The following is a 16,359-nucleotide window of genomic DNA, read 5'->3' on the forward strand; positions in this document are numbered from 1 at the left end:
GAAGAAAACGTCAGCTTGGTGGTTTCTGTTGGCTTAGTCCCCTATAATATGTATGAAATTGTCTCTAATGACTAAACCATGATGCCAAATCAAAAGAAAGCAAAAACCAAGGATCAGTGAAAAATGCTGCCAACTGAGGATGGATCAGATGGCAACTTGGACAAGGGGGGAAGAAAAAAAATGGAAAGCCTCCAGTTTTAGGGGGAAAAACAATGCATAAGATCCCAATTGTACTACAGCCTGTAGTTCAAAGCTGGTTACATCTGATGAGAAACTGAACAGCTGTGCAGTATAATTGATCCCACATGTGATGTCAAGCACTCAGTCTAAGGCAAAAAAAACAAAAAAAACATCTCTCTGTGCTCGGTTGTTGGAGGTTAGTACTACTGCAGACAACAGGCAGTAGTAAGCCTGGCATTCCTGGATGTACTATGAAACCTATTGACGTGCAACTTGATAACCCTCTTGGTGATTAAATTCAAAATTTGAACCTCCTTCCGCTACTCACTGCACAAGAAGAGTAGTGGAAGATATTATTTTGAAAATTAAATTGTTAAAACAGTGCTCCAATCAATACAACGGCCTCTATCATGGCCTTCTGAGACCTCCATTTCAGAATGCAAACACTTTCGCCTCTTTGCTTGTATTTGCCATTCAGTGCCCTTTAATACCCTTCTAAACATCATCTCAACACGGAGGGGGGTTAAAAATGAAGAACATACTTGATACTGGTGTTTACTGCCCTTCAAATAAAGCTTTCCCCTCTCACTAACCCTGATTTATCTTTACTGCACAGACACACAATTAGCTATAGATCTTATTTATTGTTCTGAAACAGAAGCTAAAAGGTACCCCCACCCCTCCCTTCTTTAAGGTAAACTGTAGCATGACAGCAGAGGAAAACTTAAAACAAAGGTAGTGTCAAGAGAAATCTGCAGCTTTTTTTCCACCCTCAAGTTTCACAGGCAGAAATCTCAAGAGTGACCAAGTGTGAAGTTCAGAGGGCCTTATTAATCTCCTCAGTTCTGTCAGTGCTCATGTCTTTCATCATCCCGAGAGGATACGCAGGAGAAAATGATACCCTAAGTAAAGATTTATGTGAGTATTTATATAGAGCAAACATACAGTATATATTAATAAATTTGAAAAGCTTAAAGAAAATTTGATAACATGCCAGGCAGCCAGAGGTAGACCTCGATCAGAGGATGTGAGTTAGGGAAGAGATTATGCTATAGATGAAACATAAAAACCAAACCTATAAAACATGTCTTCTCACGGTAGTACAGTTTTAATAGGTGAATATTAAAACATAACACACTGTGATACATGAAGTGAATGTGGTGACCGCTATCTAAGCACCTCAAAGTTTTGGGACTGATACTTTCCAATCAGCCTGTGCCCAATTTGAAGCCTTTAGTTCGTTGTTTAAAAAGTAGTCATTATACAGCCAAACCCTCGTTTAGTACAAGAGACATAAATTGGATGTAGTTATTGATGCCTGAAGGACAGCTTGACAACTTTAAGAAAGAAAAACAAGTTGAAGCGCTTCATATAATCCCTTTTCTTTCTTCTTTGAAGTTTAAACTGTCAGAACTAGAGTCCAGGGCCTGAGAAAAAAAACACACAAAAAAGTTGTATGACTGTCATTCTTTGTTGTGGTAACAGTGCTTTAGGTCCCCATTGCTTGTTATGCCAGTCTTGGAAAGAAAATGTGTTTGATGGTCATGGTTAATCAACAGCTGGAACAGTCCTGAAGCAAACTGTAAAACAATTACAAGCCACTGACAGACAGTGTTTGCCTCCATCAGTTCAGCCTAAAGATAAAGTCAATGTCCACTGAGTTATCTTAAAGGAAGAGTCAGTTTTATATCGTTTCATTGGCATTTGTAAAATCTTTATAATTACATAAAGTCACTAAGAAAACAATTATTTCATAACTTGTTGACAGCGAAGGCTTTAAACAACTTCAAGTTTTTAATATGATCGATTTCATTCAAACCAAGCCATGTGATACTTGCATGAATTTAAATTTGATGGCAAGATTTATTGGCAAATAATTTGTTGTCAGTGGATACCATGGCAATTATAGCTCGCACTCAGTCACTCACTCATTAGTGTAACTCAGGTGATTCCAAGTGTGACTATTATTGGCCACATGGATAGCTTGTTATTCTGGCTCATGTCAAACGGCTCCATATAAAGAAACACCAATAGGAACAAACTGAAACCGACTGTCAATAGAGAGCTGTGTGTAAGGAGATATCAGAGAGGCAGAGAAGGGCATTGGGTATTCAACACTGTTCTTGTTAAATGTTTTGTTATATGTAAACACTACACTTTATTGAGTCACATTCAGTCTACACTGTTGACCTGAAATCTTCAATCAAAATGAAAAAATGTTACCTTTAGGAGAAAATATAAGAAAAAAGTGCCTTATGACATGATTTTTTTTATGTGTACAAGGTCAACAATAAACCTTAAAGCAAAAAAAAAAATAAAATATATATATAGTGTTTTCTCTGCTGTTGCTAGGTAGAATAGTAGGCAAAGAAAAAGAAAAAGAAAAATGGTGTGAAACAAATCTTTTACTGTGAAGCTGAACTCCAGTGACACTGGAGACTCAGAATCCTGGTACCTGTGAGCAAAAGCATTTGTTTGAAACACCTACAAACAATGGCATTAGACAAACTCTGGGAGCTGTAGCAAGTTTCACATGGAAACTCTGCCTGGCAAAGCCGCTTATGTATATAACAACACAAGAATAATTACTTCCTGAAGATCAATCAAGAAAATTATACGGACCGCAAGAAACGATGGCCCGCAGTTCAAGGAAGGCAGTAAGGAAGTAAAGTCAAGAGGAGTGTAGAAACTTTAGTCAGAGTTTTGAAAGCATTAATTACTTGGATTTTGAGGCTAAGGACACAATAGTGCAAAAATGTCTTTATCAGCAGTTCCAGCTCATACCCATGAGACCTCGGGCTACTTCTGCCAGCAAAAACATCTGCTAAATCTATGAGTATGGCCTGAAACATGTCCAAATAGACCAAAATTTCTGCAGAAAGAAAGTGGCCCGGATTTAGCACAGTCAGCTGCACAAGAGTGAGTAAAGACCTGGGATAAGGAAAAAAAAAAAAGTGAATCTTTGTGACATGACTATCCCAGGAACTTGGACAAATTAAGTTTAGCGTTGTTAATGACAGCATGGATTTGTAAAGATTTGTGGTCCAGCAACTATGTCCATCTGTGTAGACATTTTTGTTCAGACAGCGAACAGAGAGTGGTTTTCTCCCTCTGCAGACATGCTCCTGTGCCATCCTCCAAAATCCTAATGTGCATCAGTGCATGTAGGTGACCTGTACACCTCCCAAATACTGACCTGTTGACAGGTGCACCAAATAGGGAAGTGAGGGACAATGGAATTCGCTGGAAACGGAAGAACCGGCACATAAGATGTACCTTACATCAGATTACTTTTTAAGTAAATGTGTAATCCACTACAATATGGAGCCCCAAAGTACTGCAAACTTTACTTAAGATATTTTCACAATTAAAAAGGTACAATGAATAAGTTTGTCAGTTTCTTTAATTGAAAAGAGAATATTGTACTCATAAAAAACATTCATTAGTGTGTAATTCCATCTTCCAACAAAGTGATGTTCTCACAAACTGAGAACTAATCCATTGAAAATACACAGGAGCAGGCACTGGTTTGTGGAAGCCCCAGTGTTGCCCTGTTGTAATGAATAGGATTTTGCACTTGAAATGGGAGGGGTAAGCAGACAAGATTCAGTTGGCTTTAATCTACTGAAATCTAGTTGTGATATTTATACACTGAACCATTAAACATTCTAAATTGTATTCTTAATTGTAATTCTGGAGTTCTGGTTTTCAATCAATTTTATGCAAAGAGGAGTTTTAGTATCACAGTTCCACCAGATCTTTATGCCATACTTGGCTGGTTTAGAAGAGATGCATTCCCTGAAACTGCACCTGCTTCTGAAATCGACCAACTGTTCATCAGCACAGAGAAGAAGCAGCGAGATAGTAATTGGATAACTTGGCTACAAATACTGCCCTAATATCTCAGAAAGCAGCACAGTTGTCTGTGGCATGTAGTTCAGGATCTCTTTGAATCTTGTTTTAGCTCTGTTATGTCTGCCATGGTTTACTTCAAAACATTACAACACAGTTTACACACAATGTCCAAAAAACCTAGATATAGTTAAGGAATTATAAATAGCCAGACAAAGTATCGTTGTCCTCGTGGAAATGTACACGAACAACTCTGCTACCCCCAACAGTTATGACAGATATATGTAAGTAAGTTTAATATGGATATGATTTCATAAGATAATGGCCTAGCAGCAGACAGAAACAACCCACAAAACAGTTTGTACCCATTTAGATTTAAATAGTGCTCAGATGTTATTGTTACACAGAAATACAGCTTTTTCAGAATTACTGCAGCCCTTATCACAGCAATGACAAGAGCATAGATAAGCACAGGCAGAGACAGATTGTCTTTAAAAAAAAAAAAAGGCGGAGAAACTGCATTTTCATTCATATTAAGAAACGAATTGATAAGATGTATTTTTAGGTTCTTTAAGCACCTGCTCCCTGGTCTGTACCAGTGCCATAGCCAGCGCCAACCCCAGATTGGAATAGAATCTCTGGAAAACAAGGTTCAGGCCCTGGATTTAGCCCTGTCCGCCTACTGACTGCTGAGTTGTTGTCATCTCCCCGTGCTGCTGACTACTGCAGCAGGTGACAGCATCTTATCAGCAGCTGCCAATTACAACATGGGAATCTTATCAGCAGTAGCCAATTAGAACCAGGGGACTTGCTGTGAGGAAATGTCAACAGCTCAGTGAACTTGCCAGGGCTCTTATCTGGCCACGCCTCTTCATCCAGGCAGCTTTCTTTGAGCTTGTCACAGTAACGACTGCCAGTGCAATGTTGTGACAAGAAGGGCTGGAGAAATAGCAGGGTTTCAAAAGAGCAAGCCTCCCAGAAAGACGCCACACTTCCTGAAAGCTGCAATATTTTAGTAGGCTTCTGACAGATGATGACTGGAAAGCTTCAGGATTCTTTCACTTTTACCTGGGTGGGTGTCCACGCTGAATACCTAAGCTAAAAGAATATATTAAAAATTTAGGAATGTAAAAATGCGCATGGGGTCACAGCTCGGAAAAGTTTGAATACAGCCAAGGAGTAGAATAATCTAACTCTGACATAATGCCAGGAAAAAAAATTCTTAAAATTGTAAGGGTAAAGTCTCAAATATGAAACAAATAAATGAAAAAAAAACAAAAACAAAAAAACAATGCTAAAAAAAAACAAAACAAAACAACCCATTAAAGCCTGCATTGAGAACCTCAGTTTTTGAACTGTGCAGTAATGCTGCCTTGCTTTTTTTTCCCTAAGCAATAACTTTGTGTTTAAACAACTTTATTAAAATTACTGGACAAAGACTAGGGCTTTCTTTCTGCATTCAGCATGAGCTCCACATCATTGCCGTTCAACTGAGCTATGATCATGTTTTGTGCACATCCTACACCAAAAAGAAGTCTCACATCCTGTGATGAACACAGGTGCTTCTACACCTCTATCAAAAAGTAAATGAAATACAACTGGGTTGTGGAACACTCTGGCTTTAGATCAATTACTGTGTGAAGAAGTAGGGAAGGGGAAAAGTCAGTTCAAGAAACTCCAGTGGGGATCAATGAACGACATGCTTCTGCATTTCTGTTCCACAGCTGAGGAAAAGCTGTAACCAGAAAAGATGCTGCAATTTTTTTTATTTCTTACATAAAATGATAAAAACGTCTAGATATCCAACTGGTATTTCAGAAACATTTTTCCACTTTTTAACTTTATAAAGTTTCTAACATGTTGTATGCCGACTTTGCACTATTTTCAATTAAATATATAATTTCAAACATTTTCAAATTTCAAATTATCGTTTTCTAATTGACATTTTTACACAGTATCCAATTTTTTGAAACCACTTGACAAGTTTATCTTTTTGCATGGAGAATTTGTGGTTTCTTATAATTTCACACCATGGTTACAATAACTGAGTGCTCCAATTACAACATTAAAAAAAGAATCTAAATGTTTTTTGGGCTTCCAATTTTTTAAAATATAGCAAAAATGTCAATTGTATTGACTGTGGAAAACTGTTATTCAAAATAATAATTGAAAGCTATGCAAACTTATTTATACACTTGATTATTTCAGTATATAATGACATGTGTAAATGTAAGTGCAATGGCCCATCTTTTGAATTACTGAAGGACAGATACCCGGGCTGGTACTGATAAACAAAACAAAGGCCAACAGTACATGATCAATACTGAAACAAATTAAAGGACATCACCACTGGATGTTTTTACTATCACTCTAACAGCTGGAGGTATAGACATTTTTCTGCTGTATGTCATCAACTGCATCACTGGTCGTGAAACTTAATGGGAGACACACATTAGTATGGATGGGTTTTTAAGACCATATATAAAAGATTCTAGCAGACAGTGACCTCCACAGAGACGTGAAGCATTCAATAAATCATGGTCTGATGCGTTCTTCAGTAAAGCTCAGTGGATGGAGGTCATTGGCATTATTTCAATAGATCATCTTTTTTCTAATGGAAGCATGGTTGACTAGAGCCATGAGAGATACCTTCCCTCGCAGAAGCCCATAGCTCATGGCAGACAAAAAACCTGAGCTGCCTTTGTAAACCCCTTTAACTGGCTTGGAATAGCAACAACGCTGCAACAAAGACATTTTCAGCACCATATTGTGGTATGGCATTACTGAACACAATGCCACTGCATACTCGCAGCTGATCCCCAATATAAAGGTTTAAAAGGAAAGCAAGGACAAACCATGTTTCTGTCTGCAGTGCACCAACTTATTCTATCAGGTCATGTTTTCATGCATGTATATTTTTTAAAGAACCACTTTTGGATGAGGTTCCAACAACTCGTTGCGAAGAGAATACAGCTGACGTTTCTTTATCTGAAATCACATGTCATTTTTACTGTGTGCATGCAGTGTCTCCACATCTGCTTCAACCACTTGAAACTCTCTACTTTTTAGTCAGCTAAAAGGAAACTGTACGTTCTAATAATCAAGTCTCATTGCAAAGCACCTGTAGGAAACTGTCAACAGAGAAAAAGATAAAGACCTTTAGCTGACAAAAAAGGAAGACCCAATGCGTGATGGAAGAGTGGACACACTTGGCAAATGGAAAAACGGGAGTTCCCTTCCAGTGGCTTTGACAAATGACTCAAAACACTTTTCCGGTCAATGCCATTACAACATAGTTTGGGATTTAACAACACTAATCATCTGGCATGCTGACTTTAGATTAAACCTATTAACTCCCTACCTGAGGGGGAAGTCAGGCCAAGGTAGAGAACATCAAAAGAGTGTTAATAAAGCCAATGCTGTGTTGATACAATCATCATCATGCTGCAATACCCTACATCTTCCAGAACACATATGAGAAGTGACACTTCAAAAACAAAGGTTTGATCACAACATACAGTCTGTGAAACTACTCAGATCAACAACCATGTGTTTTTCTCATTTAATTGGTTTAAGAATATATATTGGCCACATTTCCAATAGAAAATGAAAGTCTTGTATAAATATACAGTACAGATTGAGCATGCACAACCTAAGCACACAGTACAAAATATATGCAGGTAAAGACAAGCTTATGAGCTCCTTAGCATATCATCTAAATCATCCACCCAGAGGATTATCGCCTCCACGTACTAGAAGAGGAATATGGGATGTAGTGAAAAAAAGGAAAGGCAAAAGCAGCAGCGAAACCCTGGGCAGAGAAAGTCATTGTTAAGGAAGGGGGTTGCTTATGATAAGATGTTGAAAGTTCAGAGTATATCTGCCCCTCTTAGATGTCTGGGAGACTTTGTGAGAGAAACAGAAAAAGAGACACATCCAGAATTTTAGTAGACTTTCTTCTAATCCATCAGGCTTTTCAAACTGCAGACAAAAGGTACCTGCATGATGTAATCTTGAGCTTGTGTTGCCAGTTGTTGCTAGAGAGCGGCAAGACTGGTGTCTTTTAGAAACTGAAAAAGGTGACGAATAAATGAATAAACTTAGGCCAAGATCACTTCACAAGTAGAAACTGAAATTTAGCTTTCAAAAGAGAAAAAAAGTCCAATAAATTTGCAAATACTTCTGTAATTACAGCTTTACTCGATCATTATAGGGGCTTGAGTGTTGACTGAGTGACCAAAATTGCAATTGTATAAATTTCAATTAAATCTACCTCACAAAAGTTGCAAACTTCAAACGGTTTGATTCTTTCTGAATCGACTGCATGAATATGTTCTTGGTCTAAACACACGCACCCTCATGTAGACACTTAGAAGTTTTTGTAAACACTTGTTTTCTTTACTTTTTTTTGAAGCACACTGCATATCCCTTGAGAAGAAGAGTAGTATAAAGGTTTTTTTCTTTGCTTACTTACATGCTGTATGTGTTTCTTCAAAGGAGTCCGAACACGTGATCAGCCACAGTGCAGCTCTCCCATGACATTTTTGTTTTTCAGACTTTGCTCAAACATAACAAAAAAGAGAAAGACCCTGGACTGTCTGTCAAAAAGTAATCCCGCTTTGGATATCTTCTCTCTGATGTTTTACTATGTTGTCTGCACCTGAAATGTCTTTCAGATAGACTACTTCACTACTGAAAAGCTCTGACATCAATAACTATTCCTAGGTTGTGCGCACACTGGTACAATCATGCAATAATAACAGATGGGTGGCACTTTATGCGTATCGCTGAACAGGCGTTGTGATGAAGCTGCAAGGATGACGGAGTACACAACTCATATTCATGAGTACTGAAGAAAACAACTGAATAGAAAATGAATTAGTGGTTTACTGATTGTCTTTAGTTTTTGAACCAATGTTTAGATAAACACAAAAACAACAAAAGAATCATAAATATGCCATAAACCTCATGTTTCTTATCATATTCTGCGATCTAGCTGATCTGTTTTTTTCCTGCTATAACACAAGCTATGAATCAGATAAATCCAATAATCCAAGATAATTTGATTGATACTCAATAATAAGCATCTGTGTCCTGTGGAACAGTGTAACTGAGCAAATGATTAACCGCTGGGAATTTTTCTTTTGGACAAAGATGTTTTATTAGCACTAGTCTGAAAAGGCCACACTTCAGTTGTAAACAGCTTGTGTTTACAACTGTAATGAATATAAAATACCAATTTGTTTCGGACAGTCACAGCAACTTATGAAAACAGAAACAAAACAGCTAATCCGGCTGTTGTGTGAATGGGTGATTGATCTAGTTACATTGGCTTGGTGACCATCGGTTGAGGTTTGTCGGCCTCTCGTCAACCAAACTGTCAGTCTTTCACAGTCTAAATTATATTTTTAAAATTCTCCGATATTTGCTAAGATTCAGGCGCAAAGAGGTCCCTTTCTAGCTGAGCAAATACAAAAGATAAATATAAAAGAAGCATACACAACCTACATGCTGTTATGAATCTAAGAGTCAGATGACAGCTCACATTTAGTCAAATAAATTAGGCTAATTTATAATTGATTAATTACTCATCTTTTTTTTTTTTTTTAGTATTACTTCTGAACCACTCTCTCGAAAAAAGCTGGCAGGATGACGAAGAAGAGGCAATAATGTCAGGCATTAAGAGGCAGCTGGTGTGGCTGAGTTAAACCGGCTTGAGGCTTAGAGGAAAAAAAAAAGACGAAGGAGAGGAGGAATGGGCGAAAGGCGAGGCGAGGCAGGGCATTAATAGAAGAGAAGTGGAGCTGTGGGGCGTCTGTGATGAACATGCTGCTGTGAGCACAATACCGGTTAAACAGGGGGATTCATTCACACGGAGGCAACTAATGTGAGAAAGTACAGAAGACAACAAGGAAAACTAAAAGTGTCCAAACTGTATTTTCCATGTTTGCGCCCCTTCTTGTTTTGCTTAGGTTCCCAAGAAACTCAAGCTCTGAATGTATGAGCCAAACATACCACTTCCTGTATCATGTTCATCTCCAATTATATGGTGAAGGAACACTGTGGTCTGTGTGTTCAACAGTCTTCTGGTACCATTTAAAAGAGTTAAAAAAAAAACCCACCAAAGGATTGTGTAAAGCAATTTTGGTTCAGCTGTAATAGAAACAAACCTCATCCACATAGACAATATAAATAATTCATCTAGTAATCCGACCTTTCTGAGAGAGCAGTTATTCTTTGGTGTTTTAAGCAATCTCAGACACGTAGAGATCTGACAATCGCTGGTGGCTTCATGAAAAACACTCTAGATAAAACCTCTCAATTGCCTTTACATTTGTAATTGAACCATCTGAGCCTTTGAATCTCAGGCCAGCCCTCTCTGTTAGAGAAACATGCACTCAACAGGAGGAAATGGCAGCTTCTATTTCAACTAAATTGAGGATGGGGGTTGGAGGGCTGAGATACAGAGGAAGTGCTGGGTAGATTACAGCCCTCTTCTGGAGATGTACAACCCTCTTTTCAAAACGGTGGGGACACTGACGCAAACAGCTCTGAAATTTAAAGTCTGTATTATGCTAAATGGTAAAACATACTCAATGTTCTAAATCAAAAAGAACGTACAGGTTCTCTTTATTATTATTCCACATGTTCTAAGGTGCCAAGGTGTATGCTTCTTGTATCCAGTGTCCATGAAAGTTCTCCAGTGACCTGGGTTGGAGAAGGGTTAAGAGAATGGATAGAATGGATAGGTCTGGGATCCATGCATGGCAGTTTAGCACCAAGACCATTTTATTATGGCTGTCACAGTGTAAATAATTAAAAAAAATCTAATTTGCCATCATCTTGCTAAAATAAGCGATGCTTTAGCTGAAAAAGACATCATCTTGATGGCAGTATATTTTCCGCCAAAACTTTTATATGTATATGTATATATAACGTTAATGGAACCCTGACAGATGTTCAGTTTACACATGTCATGTGCACTAATGCACCCCTATAAATGTCATGGATGCAGGTTTTTGAACTGTGTGCTGAAAAGACACAAATTCTTATTATTTGGCAGACTCGAGGACAGTTTTCTGCTTCACTTCTAAAATGGTTTCATACCCGGAAAAACAAGCAGTGTTTCTGAATTTTGTTTCATACGAGTCTTTTCTTTGCAAGATAAAGTTGTAATTTGTGGATGTAGCTCTGAACTGTGTTCACCCAATCATTTTCAGGAGAGCATCTGAGCCCACGCAATGATTTCCAACAAAGAACCGTGTCAGTTTTTAATGGATGAAGATTATGGCTATTCATTATTGGTAGTCAGCAACGTCCCTTGCACAAATAGGTTTTTTTTTTTCAAAATCCCCCGAATTTCATAATGTTTTAATGTGTTGTCCATATTTTTTAATTGCTTATCCAATTCAGGGTCACCGGGGGATGTAGCCTATGTCAGCTGTTATAAGGAGAGAGGCAGGGTACACCCTGGACAGGTCGACAGTCTATCACAGGGCTAACAAAGACACAGTCAATTATTTACTCTCAGACTAATTGCTGGCCAATTTAGAATCACCAATTAACCTCATGTGTATATTGCTGGACTCTGGGAGGAAGCCACAGTATGCAGAAAAACCCACACATTCCCAGCAACTCCACTCAGAAAGGCTCCAGCCATGTGGTAGATTCAAAACAGGAATGTTCTTGCTGTACAGTGACAGCGCACCATCACAACGCCCCCTTTTATTTACTGTAGATGATGAGGTCTTCACACTGTTTGCAGTCACATGTTAAAAAAAAAAAAAACACTGTTCTTAAATTGTGCAACTGTGTGCCCATGAATTCTTTCTGTGCTGCTTACGAAAGCCTATCCTTACTTGTGACAGACTCGGTCTCTATGGGTATAAAAAAAAGGAACACCCCAATCACACTGCTGACCTGTTGCAAAATAATTGGTTTTCCAGCATCTTGTTGCCCCTGTCCCTGTTTTAGAGACATGTTGCTGGCATGAAATTCAAGATAAGCATATATTTTATAAGTGTATTGAGTTTGGGGGAAAATAACTTGCCTGTTAATTGAAGAATCCATTAAGCAACTTACTGTTGTAGCTTATGGTCTATAAAAAGCATGTATCTGCTGCAGCTTATTATGCTAATTTATAGTACTTCTCTGCTGAGATCTGAAAATACCTGTTACTGGCCAACGTTTTCTGTCATGGCCTAGATTTTTTTTAAATCCTAAAAATAGAGCCAACTGGAGAAGAATAAGGGTAGTTCTTTTTTAAAATAATGACAAAAATGTCTTGGATTTATTGTCTAGTGTTGCCAATACATGCTGTCTATTCCAGCTTTAGGAGAACCAATGCATTTAGCATGTTGGATAAAGCATTATATTGTTTTTATGCAATATTACTCCCAAATCAAATATTCTCTCTGTATCAATTAACTGTTTATCAAAGTTCATACTAAAAGGAACACTAAGCATTTTTATGGGCTGTAGGTAGATCACTGCTAAATTCTAAAATTTAAGCCTGCAGGGCATGTGCTGATTAGAAATCAATTTAGAGAAGACTAATTATAAGGATGGGAAAATGCCCCCAAACAAAACTTATTTGGTCATTTCCCCGAGACTGAGGCATGAAGAAGTAACCAATTGTTCACCTTTCTTGTTACACTGCATGAATTATAACACCGAGAGGACCATTTGCAAAGCAATGCAGGTTTTTTTGGGTTTTTTTTTTTTTTGCTTTGACCATGAACAAAAATGACAGCCAAATGAATATTTCTGTTTTTATATTTTCAGAGCTTGATCCTTGCTTAAGGCTTTACCATTAACTTTAGTGCAAGTCTACAGACACGTCAGAGCTGAGCGCCTGCTGGCACTGAATTATTTAGGTCTCATGTTTGCAGGCTTTGCAAGATGGGGTGAAATGGCACTAAATCCCTGACCACTGCAGCTGAAAGAAAAGTGGCAGAGAGCAAGACAGCACGATTAAAAAATTATAAGGATGACAAATGGGAAAAGGAAAAAGGAGGACAAACATCATTTTAATTTTCTTGCTCGACGATCATCAGCGGAATAGATCTAGAATCTGCACGTTTACCTGGATCAGACGCTTTGTATACATAGCCTTTTTGTTGGAACTGCTGTAATTAACAGTTTCCTAAATACTAAAAGATGCTTGATATAACTGTGCAAGAACACACTGTTCACAGTGACACAATGGCACTCTCTGTCTCTCCCTCAGCAGGAGTAGAGATAACTAAACTGTTATTTTGCAAGTGAAATAGAAGAGTCCCAGAAGAATAAGGAGCTGAACATGCATTTCAATCACTATTCTCTCCTGGAGTTAAAACACATATACTCTGTAGACATTGTGCGTAGAGTAGCTGTCTTCAGAAACTTGCAGCTGCTCAATCTAGAACAATCACTTCAGAACTCAGAAAGTCATTACACTTTAATTCCCTTGCATGGCTGCATGCATCCTGTTAATCTCTTAATGAGTTCTTTTTTAACATAAATCTGTCATTAGTGTCTCCAGTCCATCAGCATCACTCTAAATCTTTTGTGTCACTGTGTGGCCTTGGCATCACAAAGACTGACATCCCGCTGTAGATCTCCCACCTCAGCACGCGGCATGCAAGTCAGCTTACCCGCACACATACACCTCTACAGGACAATGACATAGTCATATCTCAATGGACTGTCATCCTTGACAGCTTCAGTAGCCCATTACAGAATTTACCTTCCAATAGACCCTTTGCCTACCAGTGGTGGGTCAGTGACATCACATTACATCTTTTATACTCAAATCCATTACCCTCCCATGTGACAACCAAAAAGGGCCACAAAAAGGCATACTACTGCCTGTAATTCTCAAAACTATTACAAAGCACTTTTCAACATTCAGCTTACTGAATGGAAGTTTATTTCTGGTGTTTTGGAGCTCCAGACAGACTCCACACAGTCAGAGTGAAAGCCATTTATCACCAGCAGGCCACAGTAGAAGACAGGGTGTGAACTACACACTCAGACTTTGTACTGGCTAAATGGTATGACAAAAAAAACGTTACGACATATGGTTAGCAACACTACTCTCCTTTATAGCGCTCAGCTGTTTATCAGAGGCAAAAATAAAGTGCTGTGCAGTGGTTTGTTCTTCGTCAGGATTTCAAAACTTAAATCACTGTGGTTGCAAAACTAAGCAGCACAAATACATCCGTCACATTATGTTAAGCAGTCTAGTCCAGGCATTTTTTTGGCCAGCGCAGCGCCTTGACAGATGACGAGATGAGCTAGGTTTACCATTATAGCTTGAACACCTTCATTTTTTTGTTTCTTTGTTGTTGTTTTTTCTTGTTTTTTAACATCTCTTTATTGTAGCTAACACTTTGGTGGCTCAGAAAACTACAAAGCACTTATATTGAGCTTGCTGTCTGCATGTATGAACAGTGGCACATAGATTCATACATATATGGGGGTCCAAACCTTTGTGGACATGGGCAGGTGATGCATTTTACATCAGATAGATCCATGTGGATATGCATACATCAAAAGGTATGATTTCAGCCTAAGGGTCAAGGAGACTGAAGACTAAAATCTGGTCGTGATTACAGCGAGGCACAGAAACTGAGAAACCTCTCCAAACATTAGTTGTATAAATAGTATATATGAAAACTTGCTGAGCCATTTGATGGTTGTTAGGATGCAAGATTGTATAGATAAATCTGCACATTTCAAATATTTTAATATATGTAATAAAGTTCTCTCTATAAAAGAAAGGTAGGATACATGTTTAACAGAAAGAAGTCAAAGAAGTCATACTTACATATATTTTAATAACATTTATAACATTAATAACATCCCACTAGGATATAATAATATATACTGTCCATATAATTGTGCTGCTGTATGTCAGATTATGATGCAGAAGCTGTCTGACAATTGTTACCACTACCTACCTGCGCAGCATGTATTTTTATTTTCCTTGGCTAAATGACATTAACCTTTCTCCTGCAGAATCAATAGATTTTATTCAATTCCTTTCTTAGTTCCCACTAAAGGTTAATGCATACGTGATTGGATCGGTTAGAGCGCAGTTCTTTTATTGGCTAAAACAATGCTAGTGAAATGGCATTTGTGTTGAAATTTAATTAATTGATTTTCATGCAATGAAAAAAAACAATAAAAAGAAAAACGATAAAAAGAAAAACACTCATGGGGGCATTTCTTTAATCTAGGCATTGGAAATGCTTCGGATAAAAATCACACACATGGCCTTAGGTTTGAAAATATACCTCCCCTCTGATCACTTCAATATTTTTCCCAGTCAAACAACCTTGTTACAAGGGTGCTTGAAACCCAATCAGCCAAAGGGTAAGTGTTCTCCTTCAAAGAGCTTTTTCCACACAAAGTTATTTGTTACTGCAATAAGCAGAGAGACTGCTTGCAGTGGACATACAGATGTCAAACTATGCTAACTAAACTCGCTAATTCATAAAGTCCTTCCTTTATGAGTTTCCTTCATGTCCTCATGAAGTTAAATACATTTAACTTTAAGTCCTTTAAGTAGGAGTGTTTCTTAGTATTGTGTTCACTCTCACTAACACATTGTAGACTGCATGAGATCAAAAATGTTAGTTAAAGAGTGCTGGAGGCACAGCGCTGTGATTGAAATCACACCTCATTACCAGAGTTGACAGGGCCTCCCCACAGCAGAGGAAAACCTCATTTTAAGGCCTGAAAAATGACAGTCAGTCTTAAACAGAAATACCTTAAAAAATAAAATTGATTTCCATCTTCCCCTTTAGCTGTTAGGTTTTTTTGTAACTCAGTTTTAGTTTGACATTAGAAAATATTAGAATGCCTTTAACTTTGGCTCTCTTTAAATCACACAAAACTGTTTTGGAAACTGCTCCACAAATTCTGATTATCATTACTGTTACATTAACATGAGCAACAGGGATGACATAATTCAATGCAGCATGTGCAGCTGCTACTACACTGATATTTATATTCATTATAAGGGTAAAACTGCTCCACTACAGGAGCAGCATCATTTTAAAAATCTCATTCTCTTCACCACCTGCAGCTTAAACACAGCAGGACTTGAGGGGAAATGGCCATCTCTGGCTGTGTTGCAAAACTGATAACAAACAGTATAGGGAAAATCCTTGCAGTGTGCCTGCTAACCCTAAGGCACCACTTATTATGGATGGTTAAAAGACAGGCACAGGCACAGAGTGGGTGCACATAAACAGAGAAGACTAGAAGATAAAGAGCAAAGATGGTGGCTGAGTGCACAGTCAAACTTTAGAGGGAATGGTCGCTGGGGACAAAGTAAGT

The 16,359-nt window shown here is 38.1% G+C and overlaps 1 protein-coding gene across 7 annotated transcripts in view; it reads right to left on the bottom strand.

The window, feature by feature from the left end:
* Positions 1–16,359, bottom strand: part of enox2 (ecto-NOX disulfide-thiol exchanger 2) — a 178,755-nt gene that overhangs the window by 73,026 nt on the left and 89,370 nt on the right. Inside the window, exon 1 of one of the 7 annotated variants that reach the window (XM_031740801.2) lies at positions 4,611–4,736. The exons of the other annotated variants lie outside the window; for them this stretch is intronic. The gene's annotated coding sequence lies outside the window, so the exon portion shown is untranslated. Of the gene's footprint in view, positions 1–4,610; positions 4,737–16,359 lie in introns of those variants that run through there. 7 annotated transcript variants of the gene reach the window in all.

This window comes from Oreochromis aureus, linkage group 2 (genome assembly GCF_013358895.1).
Source record: "Oreochromis aureus strain Israel breed Guangdong linkage group 2, ZZ_aureus, whole genome shotgun sequence".
In the NCBI taxonomy this organism is placed as follows: domain Eukaryota; kingdom Metazoa; phylum Chordata; class Actinopteri; order Cichliformes; family Cichlidae; genus Oreochromis; species Oreochromis aureus.